Raw genomic sequence first — 13,186 nt, 5'->3', positions numbered from 1 at the left:
ACCTCCCACCTGATAGTCGTCGTTCTATTGTACGGTATGCTGATCTTCATGTACTTGAGCCCCAGCTCCAGCTCTGTGCTGGATCAGGAACCGGTGGTGTCCGTGATCCCCATGTTGAACCCTCTAATCTATAGCCTGCAGAACCGGGAGGTAAAAAATGCCCCGAGAAGAATCCTGGAGTGAAAACTGGTGCCTTGGTCTAGATGCTGATCTGACTCATCCGTGATGTCCCGATGATGAGTATAGGGAATGTATTCTAGACATTTTTTCATTCTGTAATCTGAGACTTCCTCTGGAAAAGACCCCGAAATACAACCAGAGGCACCCTGTTAATGGTGATGGTTTGGGAAAACACGATGTTTTGCAAAAGAACAACCGAGGGATTGACTTGTTTATTGATTCAACGTTACTGATGATATTGATGTTCTCGGAGAAGCTGATCACAAGTAGGTATGAGATAGAAAACCTCTACAGTTTTAGAATGCCTAATTGTTCCTCTAAACTAACTTTCTTTTATTTGCAAGGGCATTAGAAATATTGCCTTTACTCTCTTACTCATGGTATCATTGATTTAATAGGCGAAAACCTAATTTTTTTGTAATGCCGTGTTAGCACTCAGAGTGGGCAGGAGAGAGCAAATGGAGGCTTTGATGAGGCAATTTAAAAGGAAGCAGCTACAGTACACCAGCCCTACTGCCTATAACTGGAAACAATATCATTCTGAAAGTTCTGAACTGGCCAAGGTGATAATAGACTATGAGTTAGTGCACAGCAGAATCAATTTGGAGAGTTGGCCCAGTGCTATGGACTGATTGTTAGCCTGAAGACAAGCAAGGCTATGCATCACTGTACACACAGGAAACCCAAATAATAAGAATAATAATTATGGTATTTGTTAAATGCTTACTATGTGTCAAGCACTGGTCTAAGTGCTGGGATGGATATAAGCAAATCAGGTTGGACACAGTCCCCCATCCCACGTGGGGCTCACAGTCTCCATCTCTATTTTACAGATGAGGTAACTGAGGCACATGACAGTTAAGTGACTTGCCCAAGGGCATACAGCAGACATGTGGCAGGGCCAGGATTAGTGCCCATGACCTTCTGACTCCCAGACCTGTGCTTTATCCACTTCATCAGCCTGCTTCCCTACACAAAATGTGGTTTAGTAGAAAGAGAACTGAACACGTGGGTTCTAGAGTCTACAGTGTAATCTCATTGTGGTTGGGGAACGTGTCTGTTTATTTTTATATTGTATTCTCCCAATCGCTTAGTGGAGTGCTTTGTACCTAGTAAGTGCTCAATAAATATAATTGAATTAATGTATGAATGGAATGTGTCGACCAACTCTGTTGTATTGTACTCTCTCAAGTAGTTACTACGGTGCTCAGCACCCAGTAAGAGCTTGGTAATTATGCTTGATTGATTAATTCTCATCTTATCTCTGCCACTTGACCGCTATGTGTTGTTGGACAAGTTACTTTATTTCTATGAGTATCAGTTCCCTCGTCTGTAAAGTGGGGATAAAATGCATGGTATCATTTCTTCTTAACTGTGAGCCCCATGTAATAATAATAATAATAATAATAATGTAATTTGTTAAGTGCTTACTATGTACCAGGCAGTGTACTAAGCATTGGGATGGATACAAGCAAATTGGGTTGGAAACAGTTTCCTGTTCTTCCACGTGGGGCTCACAATCTCAATCTTCATTTTACAGATGAGGTTACTGAGGCACAGAGAAGTTAACTGACTTGCCCATGGTCACACAGCAGAAAACTGGCAGAGTCAGGATTAGAACCCATGACCTTCTGCATCCCAGGCCTGTGCTCTATCCACTACACCATGCTGTGTCTGGTATGATTACGTTGTATTTCTCCTAGTTCTTAACACGGTGCTTGGTGCACAGAGAGAGCCTAATAAATACCATTGAAAAATAAAACCAACCAAAGATGACCTTGGTAACCACACAAGAGAAGAACAAGTAAAACTGTACCAAACATCCTGGGTAGGAAATGGCGTGGTCCTGTGTTAAGATGTTGGTCAGTATCTGGGGCACGATAGTGGTGGAATAGCAGAGATCCACAAAGGGCAGATGACTGAGGAAAAAGTACATGGGTGTATGAAGTTGGAAGCTTGATCAGATCTCGATCAGAACAATTATGCCCAGATTCCACACCACCGTGATCCCATACATGACCAAGAATTCCAGGAAGAGGAAGAGCTGCAATTAAGGGTGATCTGAGAATCCAAGGAGAATGAATTCAGTCACCATAGTGCAATTTTCCTTCTCCATTTCACTGGTGCACTTGAAAGTGGATGAACCAAGTCACGGATTTAGGGATGGATGAACAAAGAATCGCTTCTTATCCTTTCCTAGGAAGCAAACATAATAATAATAATAATAATAATAATAATAATAATAATAATAATAATAATGGCATTTGTTAAGTGCTTACAATGTGCAGAACACTCTTCTAAGTACTGGGGAGGTTACAAGGTGATCAGGTTGTTCCACGGGGGCTCACACTCTTAATCCCCATTTTACAGATGAGGTAACTGAGGCACAGAGAAGTTAGGTGACTTGCCCAAAGTCACACAGCTGACAATTGGTGGAGCCGGGATTTGAACCTCTGACTTCTGACTCCAAAACCCGTGCTCTTTCCACTGAGCCACGCTGCAACATGAAAATTATATTTGACATATTGCCCTTGAGGCATAGAATAATAATGATGGTATTTGTTAAGCGCTTGCTATGTGCCAGGCACTTTATAAACAGTGGAGTGGATACAAAGAAATCGAGTTGGACAGAGTTCCTGTCCCATGTGAGGCTCACAGTCTCAATCCCCATTTTCCAGATGAGGAAATAAGGCACAGAGAAGTGAAGTGACTTGATTAAGGTCACATAGCAGACCAGTGGCTGAGCCAGGATTGCAACCCATTCATTCATTCACTCAATCATATTTATTGAGCACTTACTGTGTGCAGAGCACTGTACTAAGCGCTTGGGAAGTACAAGTTGACATCATATAGAGATGGTCGCTACCCAATAATGGGCTCACAGTCTAGAAATGGGAGACAGACAATAAACAAAACATGTGGACAGGTGTAAAGTCGTCAGAAAAAAATTGAATTAAAGCTAAATGCACTTCATTAACAAAATAAATAGAATAGTAACCCATGACCTTCTGACTTCCAGACATCTGTTCTATCCACTACGCCATGCTGCTTCTTATCATCATATGATTATCAGGGGTTTTGATGTACTGAGTAGAAACAAGAAACCCATGGTTTTGAAAGCACCTGAAACTAATAGAAAAGAAAACTAGAGGAAGTGAAGTTTCAAGGAAGAAACTTCTCCCATCCTTTCCCATTAAATAGATATTTGTTCCCTAAACAGATGGGGAAATTAAACCCAACAATACAGAAGATTTCAGGATGTGTCAACCAAACTAAAACAGATAGGAGGTAAGTATTTCCGGAAACCTGCCTTCTGAGAAATCTCATTAGATGTTTGTTTTCCTCAATCCTGAGTATTTTCCCAAGGGCTTGATCCCAGAGGGAAAAATCTCTTAGGGATTTACTCTAATGACTAAAATTTTTCAAAGCCCCTTCTACTTTCAACTTCACTGGTAGAATTAGTAGGCAGAGGCAAGGTGCTTTTCAGAGGCCCACTTAGAGTGGAAAGAACAATATGCAACCTTGGGCAAGTCACTTAACTCTTACCTCAACTGGAAAATGGGGATTAATGCTCTCCCCTCCAACATACACTGTGAGCCCCATGGGCTCAGGAACTCTTTCCAGAGTGATAAGCTTGTATTTATTCCAGCACTTATAACAGTGCCTTACACATAGTAAGCACTTAACAAATGCCATAAAAAAAGCATTCAGGCCTACTGGAAATGCTGGGTGAGCTGACACTGCAATTTGGGAGCTATTTTTGGAGAGTTATTAAATCTCTTTGACATTTGTCTTTGAGGCACTGTAGTTCAACAGTGGACTCTGAATAAAACATAGTTCAGAAGTAAAAATGGTACCTGACTCCTTTGTCAATATGGAGGCTCTCTTTTCAGTCATCAGATTTTGTGCCCAGCTTAGGAGTACTGGGGTAAATAACGCTACCATGGTAGTACAATCACTCATCCAACCCCAAATGGATTACTTCATCAGCTTCCGTTCTGACATCCCAACCTCCTGCCTCCACCCCTGTCCATTGCCCGGATTAAATTTCTACGGAAACGTTCAGGGCATGTCACCCCCCCAACCTCAAAAATCTCCAGTGGTTGCCTATCAACCTCCGTATTCCACAAAATCTCCTCACTATTGTATTCAAAGTTCTCCATCACCTTGCCCCTTCTTACCTCACCTCCCTTCTCTCCTTCTACATCTCAGCCGCCACACTCCACTCCTCAAAAATCTCCAGTGGCTCCTCAAAAATCTCCAGTGATTACCAATCAACCTGCGCATCAGGCAGAAACTCCTCACCCTTGGCTTCAAGGCTCTCCATCACTTCGTCTCCTCCTACCTCACCTCTCTTCTGTCCTTCTATAGCCCAGCCCGCACCCTCCACTCCTCTGCCGCTAATCTCCTCACCATGCCTCATTCTCGCCTATCCTGCCATCGACCTCCGGCCCACGTCATTCCCCCTGGCCTGGAATGCCCTCCCTCCCCACATCCACCAAGCTAGCTCTCTTCGTCCCTTCAAGGCCCTACTGAGAGATCACCTCCTCCAGGATGCCTTCCCAGACTAAGCCCCCTCCTTCCTCTCCCCCTCCTCCCCCTCTCCATCCCCCCGCCTTACCTCCTTCCCTTCCCCATAGCACCTGTATATATGTATATATGTTTGTACGTGATTATTACTCCATTTATTTATTTATTTTACTTTTACATATTTATTCTATTTATTTTATTCTGTTAACATGTTTTGTTTTGTTCTCTGTCTCCCCCTTCTAGACTGTGAGCCCACTGTTGGGTAGGGACCATCTCTATTTGTTACCAAATTGTACTTCCCAAGCGCTTAGTACAGTGCTCTCCACACAGTAAGCGCTCAATGAATACAATTGAATGAATGAATGAATGAATGAATGGTGCTAACCTGTTCACTGTTCCTTGATCTCTCCTGTCTTGCTGCCGGCCCCTGGCCCACGTCATACCTCTGCACCCTCCGTCCTCAAATCCACCAATCAATCAATCAATCAATCAATCGTATTTATTGAGCACTTACTGTGTGCAGAGCACTGTACTAAGCGCTTGGGAAGTGCAAGTTGGCAACATGTAGAGATAGTCCCTATCCAACAGTGGGCTCACAGTCTAGAAGGGGGAGACAGAGAACAAAACCAAACATACTAACAAAATAAAATGAATAGAATAGATATGTACAAGTAAAATAAATAAATAAATAGAGTAATAAATATGTGCAAACATATATACGTATATACACGTGATGTGGGGAAGGGAAGGAGGTAAGTTGGGGGGATGGAGAGGGAGGGGTAGAGGAAGGAAGGGACTCAGTCTGGGAAGGCCTCCTGGAGGAGGTGAGCTCTAAGTAGGGCCTTGAAGGGAGGAAGAGAGCTATCTTGGCGGATGGACAGAGGGAGGGCGTTCCAAGCCAGGGGGATGACGTGGGCCGGGGGTCGATGGCGGGACAAGCGACAACGACGAATGGTGAGGAGATAAGTGGCAGTGGAGCGGAGGGTGCAGGCCGGGCTGTAGAAGGAGAGAAGGGAGGTGAAGTAGGAGGGGGCGAGGTGATGGAGAGCCTTGAGGCCCAGTGTGAGGAGTTTCTGCCTGACGTGCAGATTGATTGGTTGCCACTGGAGATTTTTGAAGAGGGGAGTAGCATTCCCAGAGCGTTTCTGGACAAAGACAATCCGGGAAGCAGCATGAAGTATTGATTGAAGTCGGGAGAGACACGAGGATGGGAGATCAGAGAGAAGGCTGATGCAGTAGTCCAGAAGGGATAGGATGAGAGATTGAATGAGCAGGGTAGCGGTTTGGATGGAGAGGATAGGGCGGTTCTTGGCAATGTTGCGGAGCTGAGACTGGCAGGTTTTGGTGACGGCTTGGATGTGAGGGGTGAATGAGAGAGCGGAGTCTAGGATGACACCAAGGTTGCAGGCTTGTGAGACGGGAAGGATGGTAGTGCCATCAACAGAGATGGGAAAGTCAGGGAGCGGACAGGGTTTGGGAGGGAAGACAAGAAGTTCAGTCTTGGACATGTTGAGTTTTAGGTGGCGGGCAGACATCCAGATGGAAATGTCCTGAAGGCAGGAGGAGATGCGAGCCGGTTACGATATCGTTCTTCCTACCTTCCAATCAATCTTCCTACCTTCTAAGCCCTACTAAAGGTGTACTTCCTCCAAGATGTCTTCCCAGACTAAGTTCCCTTTTCCTCAGCTCCCCTTCCCTTCCACATCACCTCGACTCTCTCCTTTTGGTCTTCCCCCTCTCCCTGCCCCACAGCACTTAGGCATATATATATTTTATAAATATTATATTTATTCATATTTTATATTCTACTTATATTGTTGCCTGTTTAGTTGTTTAGATGTCTTTCTCTCCCTCCCTACCCCCACCACCCACACTGTAAGCCTGTAGTGGGCAGGGATTGTCTCTCTTTATTGCTGTATTTTTCTTTCCAAGAGATTAACACAGTGCTGTATACCCACTGCGTGTTCAATTAACATAATTGAACTAATAGAAGCAAATCAGGTTTCACACAGTCCTTATGCCACGTGGGGTTCACAGTGTAACCTCCATTTTATAGATGAGGTAACTGAGGCACAGAGAATTTAAGTGACTTGTCCAAGGTCACAAGTGGACACATGGTAGATCCAGATTAGAACCCAGGTCCTTCTGACTTCCAGGCCCTTGCTCTATCCACCAGACATTATGGCTTCTCCACGGAGACAATTTCAACTACATACACACCCCACTTTATCGCCCCACTACCAGGAGGAAGAAGGAGCCAGGGTGAGTTCAGGCACAAGAAGGAGGAGAAACCCAGTGGTCCCAGATTCACAGATCCACTCCATCTACCTGGAGACAAGAATTAAAGGATTGCCTTATCCTGGGAAAGTCACTTTCATTCCCATTGCTTGAAACATAAAAATCTGAATGGAAAGCATTCAGTCAGTTCTCTGATTTGGAATACTGCTCTTCTGGAAAATGCAGGTGTTTTTATGCTTCACTCTGGGGCCCTGGAGACTGGATCCTGGAAAAAACCAACATTATTGTTCACAGTGGGACACCCCAGAGCACAGCAAGCCTGGTCTCTTGTGGCTTTTTGCCAAATTCAGTTTTAGACACTGATTTGAAGATATACCACAGATTGCACGATTAGCATTAGGATTTACTGCACCTCACTCACAGTAGCGTTTTCATATTTTATGTTCTTTCCCAGAGTCCTGGATCTACCTGAAATGTTACTGAACTGACAAAAATCCGTGACTCCAAGCGCTAAAAAAAAAGTTTCCCATTATTTTGTCCGTTGCCTTGGACTGCCTTCAAAGATGGGCTGACAATGAATGAAGCCAAATTTAATATTGAAGGTATTGAAGTAGTTCTGGTGCTCGCCTTCTATGTGACCCAGGGAAAGTCACTGAAATTCTCTGTGCCTTAGTTTCCTGAACTACAAACTGCAAAATGGGAATTCAATACCTTTTCTCCCCACTCCTTAATAATGATAATTATGGTACTTGCTAAGTGCTTACTATGTGCAAAGCCCTGTTTTAAGCGCTGGGGTAGTTACAAGGCAGTAGGGTTGGACACAGTCCCCATTCCACATATTGCTCACACTATTAATCTCCATTTTTCAGATGAGGGAACTGTCGTCCAGATAAATCAAGTGATGTGTCCAAGGCTCACAGCGGGCATGTGGGGGAGCTGGGATTAGAAACCATGACCTTCTGACTTCTAGGCCCACGATCTATCCACTAGACCATGTTGCTACTGTATGTCCCACTTGGGACAGGAACTGTGTCTCATTTTGTATCTACTCTATGCCTCAGAACAGCGCTTGGCTGTTCCGGTATAAAAAAAAAATAAGTTGCAGTAATTACCGAGGCTGTGTGGTTTTTCTCCTGGGCCTTCTTTGCCATTTTCCTTTTTTTATGGCATTTGTTAAGCACTTACTATTTTCCAAGGACTGGACTAAGTGCTGAGGTAGGTACAAGGCAATTGTGTTGGACACAGTCCACGACCCAAATAGGGCTAACAGTCTTAATTTCCATATTCCAGATGAAGTTGTTAAGTGATATACAGCAGACAAGTGGCAGAGCTGGGATTAGAATCCAGGTCCTCTGACTCCCAGGCCCGTGCTCTTTCAAGTAGGCCATGCTGGCTGTTCAGGGGAAAAGGATACCAGCATGGTTCTTACTAGTGAATTTCTCTACATGACTTTCAGCCTAATTCTTTCTGTGCTCTACCTCAATTCTTCCTTCTCTCTCTACTACCCTTTCCTTTCAGTCCCCTTCTTGTGAACGTCCTAGGCAGCACGAGTTTGCTCAAACTTGCACACTCTCAGTTCTGCACTCGGCCACTTGGGAGAGTGGTGACTCTTGGCCTTCAATCCTGAAAGAGAAAATATATCACATTTTCAGGAAACAGACAGCCTTCCTCTCTTCCCTTTCACTACTTCCCTGATCAAGATTTTCAATTTCAGTCCCATTCTCCAGGTTTTCAGTAGAGTTCCCACTGGGATCCTGGCCAGACTTCTTTTCTCCCTTATTCATTCATTCATTCAATCCCTGGATGGCCAGACCCACAAGCAGCTACACTACTGCATTTTCATGTACAAAGTGTGTGAGTGAAACTCGCAGTTGTGAACTTGGTCTCACCGTTGCACTTGGAATTGCACCCTTTATTCTTCCATCCCTCAGCCCCACAGCAATTATGTACCTATCCACATTTCATCTATATTAATATGTCACCCCCTCTAGACTGTAAGCTTGCTGCAGGCAAGGAACTTGTCTACCAACTCTAATATTGTACTCTCCCAAGACCTCAGTATAGTGTTCTTCACGCAGTAGGAGCTCAGTGAATATGAATGATTGATTGAAAAGACAATCAATCAATCAATCGCATTTATTGAGCGCTTACTGTGCGCAGAGCACTGTACTAAGCGCTTGGGAAGTGCAAGTTGGCAGCATATAGAGACAGTCCCTACCCAACAGTGGGCTCACAGTCTAAAAGGGGGAGACAGAGAACAAAACCAAACATACTAACAAAATAAAATAAATAGAATCGATATGTATAAGTAAAATGAATAAATAAATAGAGTAATAAATATGTACAAACACATATACAGATACTGTGGGGAAGAGAAGGAGGTAAGATGGGGGGATGGAGAGGGGCACAAGGGGAAAAGGAAGGAAGAGGCTCAGTCTGGGAAGGCCTCTTGGAGGAGGTGAGCTCTCAGTAGGGCCTTGAAGGGAGGAAGAGAGCTAGCTTGGTGGATAGGCAGAGGGAAGACATTCCAGGCCAGGCGGATGACATGGGCAGGGGGTCGATGGCGGGACAAACAAGAACGAGGTACGGTGAGGAGATTAGCAGCAGATGAGCAGAGGGTGCAGGGTGGGCTGTAGAAGGAGAGAAGGGAGGTGAGGTAAGAGGGGACGAGGTGATGGAGAGCCTTGAAGCCCAGGGTGAGGAGTTTCTGCCTGATGTGCAGATTGATTGGTAGCCACTGGAGATTTTTGAGGAGGGGAGTAACATGCCCAGAGCGTTTCTGGACGAAGACAATCTGGGCAGCAGCATGAAGTATGGATTGAAGTGGGGAGAGACAAGAGGATGGGAGATCAGAGAGAAGGCTGATGCAGTAATCCAGACGGGAGAGGATGAGAGCTTGAACGAGCAGGGTAGCGGTATGGATGGAGAGGAAAGGGCAGATCTTGGCAATATTGTGGAGCTGAAACCGGCAGGTTTTGGTGACGGCTTGAATGTGAGGGGTGAATGAGAGAGCGGAGTCGAGGATGACACCAAGGTTGCAGGCTTGCGAGACAGGAAGGATGGTAGTGCCGTCAACAGAGATGGGAAAGTCAGGGAGAGGGCAGGGTTTGGGAGGGAAGACAAGGAGTTCAGTCTTGGACATGTTGAGTTTGAGGTGGCGGGCAGACATCCAGATGGAGATGCCCTGAAGGCAGGAGGAGATGCGAGCCTGGAGGGAGGGGGAGAGAGCAGGGGCAGAGATGTAGATCTGGGTGTCATCAGCGTAGAGATGATAGTTGAAGCCATGGGAGCGAATGAGGTCACCAAGGGAGTGCGTGTAGATCGAGAACAGAAGGGGACCAAGCACTGAACCTTGGGGAACCCCCACAGTAAGGGGATGGGAGGGGGAGGAGGAGCCTGCAAAAGAGACTGAGAATGAACGACCGGAGGGATGAGGAGAACCAGGAGAGGACGGAGTCTGTGAAGCCAAGGTTGGATAGCATGTTGAGGAGAAGGGGGTGGTCGACAGTGTCGAAGGCAGCTGAGAGGTCGAGGAGGATTAGGACAGAGTATGAGCCGTTGGATTTGGCAAGCAGGAAGTCATTGGTGACCTTTGAGAGGGCAGTTTCCGTGGAATGTAGGGGACGGAAGCCAGACTGGTGGGGGTCGAGGAGAGAGTTGTTGTTGAGGAATTCTAGGCAGCGTGTGTAGACAACTCATACAAGGACTTTGGAAAGGAATGGTTGGAGGGATATGGGGCGATAACTAGAAGGTGAGGTGGGGTCAAGAGAGGGGTTTTTTTAGGATGGGAGAGACATGGGCATATTTGAAGGCAGAGGGGAAGGAACCAGTGGAGAGTGAGCAGTTGAAGATGGAAGTTAAGGAGGGGAGAAGGGATGGAGCGAGAGATTTCATGAGATGAGAGGGAATGGGGTCAGAAGCACAGGTGGCCGGAGTAGCACTTGAGAGGAGGGAGGAGAGCTCCTCTGAGGATACTGCTGGGAAGGATGGGAGAGTAGCAGAGAGCGTTGGGAGCCGGGGGGCTGGAGAAGTGGGGGAATTGACTTTGGGGAGGTCGGACCTGATGGATTTAATTTTGTTAATGAAGTAGGAGGCCAGATCGTTGGAGGTGAGGGAAGGAGGAGGGGGAGGAACCGGGGGCCTGAGAAGGGAGTTGAATGTACAGAAGAGCTGTCGGGGGTGATGGGCTTGGGTGTCAATAAGGGAGGAGAAATAGTTTTGTCTGGCAGAGGAAAGGGCTGAGTTAAGGCAGGAAAGGATAAACTTGAAGTGAACGAGGTTGTCATGGTGTTTAGACTCCATGCTCGACTCTCTCCCAGCACAAGTGAGTTTTGACTTGTAGCAGATTGACTCCCACTCCCTAGCCACTGGCCAAGCTAGGAATGGAATGGGTAGGCCTCTGCTTGGCTCTCCCTCCCGTAGCCAAGACTTGTAGAGGACTGGAAACTCTCCAGGTGCTATCTTGAGAGGGGAAGAGGATATAAACTACCAACGATCTAATTCAAACATGGAAACCAAAGAAAATTGATATAAATATAAACGATTGCTAAAGTAGGAAATATGGGGTCATGACCAGGAAGACGAGGGATTAGTCAGTGCTTTTTTTAAAAACGTGTTCTCAGGCCACCCCTCCTTAGCCAAATGCCACCTTCTTTCTGCTATCCTAGGTACATTCCTTCTTGTCCAAACTAATCAATCACTCAGTAGTATTTATTGAATAATTACTCTGGGAGAGTTCCATAGAGTCAGTTGACATGCTCTTTGCTCTCAAGGTGTTTATAGTTAAGTTGGGGAGAAGACACTAAATAAAATCACATGCAAAAGAAACATCAGAGAGTAAAGGTATGCAGGTAAGTGCTGTGGAGTGGAGAGGGTGTTGAAGTAAACAGGACCCAAGGATTCAGGTGATGCAGAAGTGCTGAAGTGGCAGTAGAGGGGGAAATGGAGGGAGGGGAAGAGGAGGGGTAAATGGATTAATCAGGGAAGACCTCCAGGAGGAGATGTGATTTCAGAAGAGCTTTGAAGCAGAGGAGAATAGTGGTCCTGCCTTAACAGTGCCCTTTCCTCTGCCAGACAAAACTACTTCTCCTCCCTTATTGACACCCATGCCCATCATCCCCGTCAGCTACTCTATACATTTAACTCCCTTCTCAGGTCCCCTTTCCTTCCCCTCCTCCTTCCCTCAGCTCCAACGATCCGGCCTCCTACTTCATTAATAAAATTAAATCCATCAGGTCTGAGCTCCCCAAAGTCACTCCTCCCCTTTCTCCAACCGCCCGTCTCTCAACCCTCTCTGCTACTCTCCCATCCTTGCCAGCGGTATCCTCAGATGAGATCTCCTCCCTCCTCTCAAGTGCTACTCCAGCCATCTGTGCTTCTGACCCCATTCCCTCTCATTTTATGAAATCTTTCGCTCTGTCCCTCCTCCCCTCCTTAACTTTCATCTTCAACTGCTCAATCTCCACTGGTTCCTTCCCCTCTGCCTTCAAAAATGTGCACGTCTCTCCCATCCTAAAAAAACCCTCTCTTGACCCCACCTCACCTTCTAGTTATCGCCCTATCTCCCTCCTACCATTCCTTTCCAAAATCCTTGAACGCATCGTCTACACATGCTGCCTCGAATTCCTCAACACCAACTCTCTCCTCGACCCCCTCCAATCTGGCTTCTGTTCCTTACATTTCATGGAAACTGCCCTTTCAAAGGTCACCAATGACTTCTTGCCTGCCAAATCCAATGGCTCCTACTCTATCCTAATCCTCCTCGACCTCTCCGCTGCCTTCAACACTGTGGACCACCCGCTTCTCATCAAGACACTATCCAACTTTGGCTTCAGAGACTCCGTCCTCTCCTGGTTCTCCTCTTATCTCTCCAGCCGTTTATTCTCAGTCTCTTTTGCAGGTTCCTCTTCCCCCTCCCATCCCCTTACTGTAGGGGTTCCTCAAGGGTCAGTTCTTGGTCCCCTTCTGTTCTCTGTCTACACTCACTCCCTTAGTGAACTCATTCGCTCCCACGGCTTCAACTATCATCTCTACACTGATGACACCGAAATCTACATCTCTGCCCATGCTCTCTCTCCCTCCCTCCAGGCTCGTATCTCTTCCTGCCTTCAGGACATCTCTATCTGGATGTCTGCCCTCCATCTAAAACTTAATATGTCCAAGACTGAACTCCTTATCTTCCTTCCCAAACCCTGCCCTCTCCCTGACTTTCCCATCACTGTTGATGGCACTACCATCT

The 13,186-nt window shown here is 46.1% G+C and overlaps 1 non-coding gene across 1 annotated transcript; it reads right to left on the bottom strand.

Moving 5' to 3' along the window:
- Window positions 1-11,282: 11,282 nt before the first annotated feature.
- On the bottom strand, window positions 11,283-11,420 carry LOC119926276. The gene has a single exon (XR_005450164.1). It is a non-coding gene; the product is annotated as a small nucleolar RNA SNORA7 (small nucleolar RNA).
- Between the last annotated feature and the right edge of the window lie 1,766 nt (window positions 11,421-13,186).

The sequence above is a fragment of the Tachyglossus aculeatus genome, chromosome 3 (assembly GCF_015852505.1).
Source record: "Tachyglossus aculeatus isolate mTacAcu1 chromosome 3, mTacAcu1.pri, whole genome shotgun sequence".
Lineage (NCBI taxonomy): Eukaryota > Metazoa > Chordata > Mammalia > Monotremata > Tachyglossidae > Tachyglossus > Tachyglossus aculeatus.
This window is presented reverse-complemented; position numbering and strand designations above follow the sequence as displayed.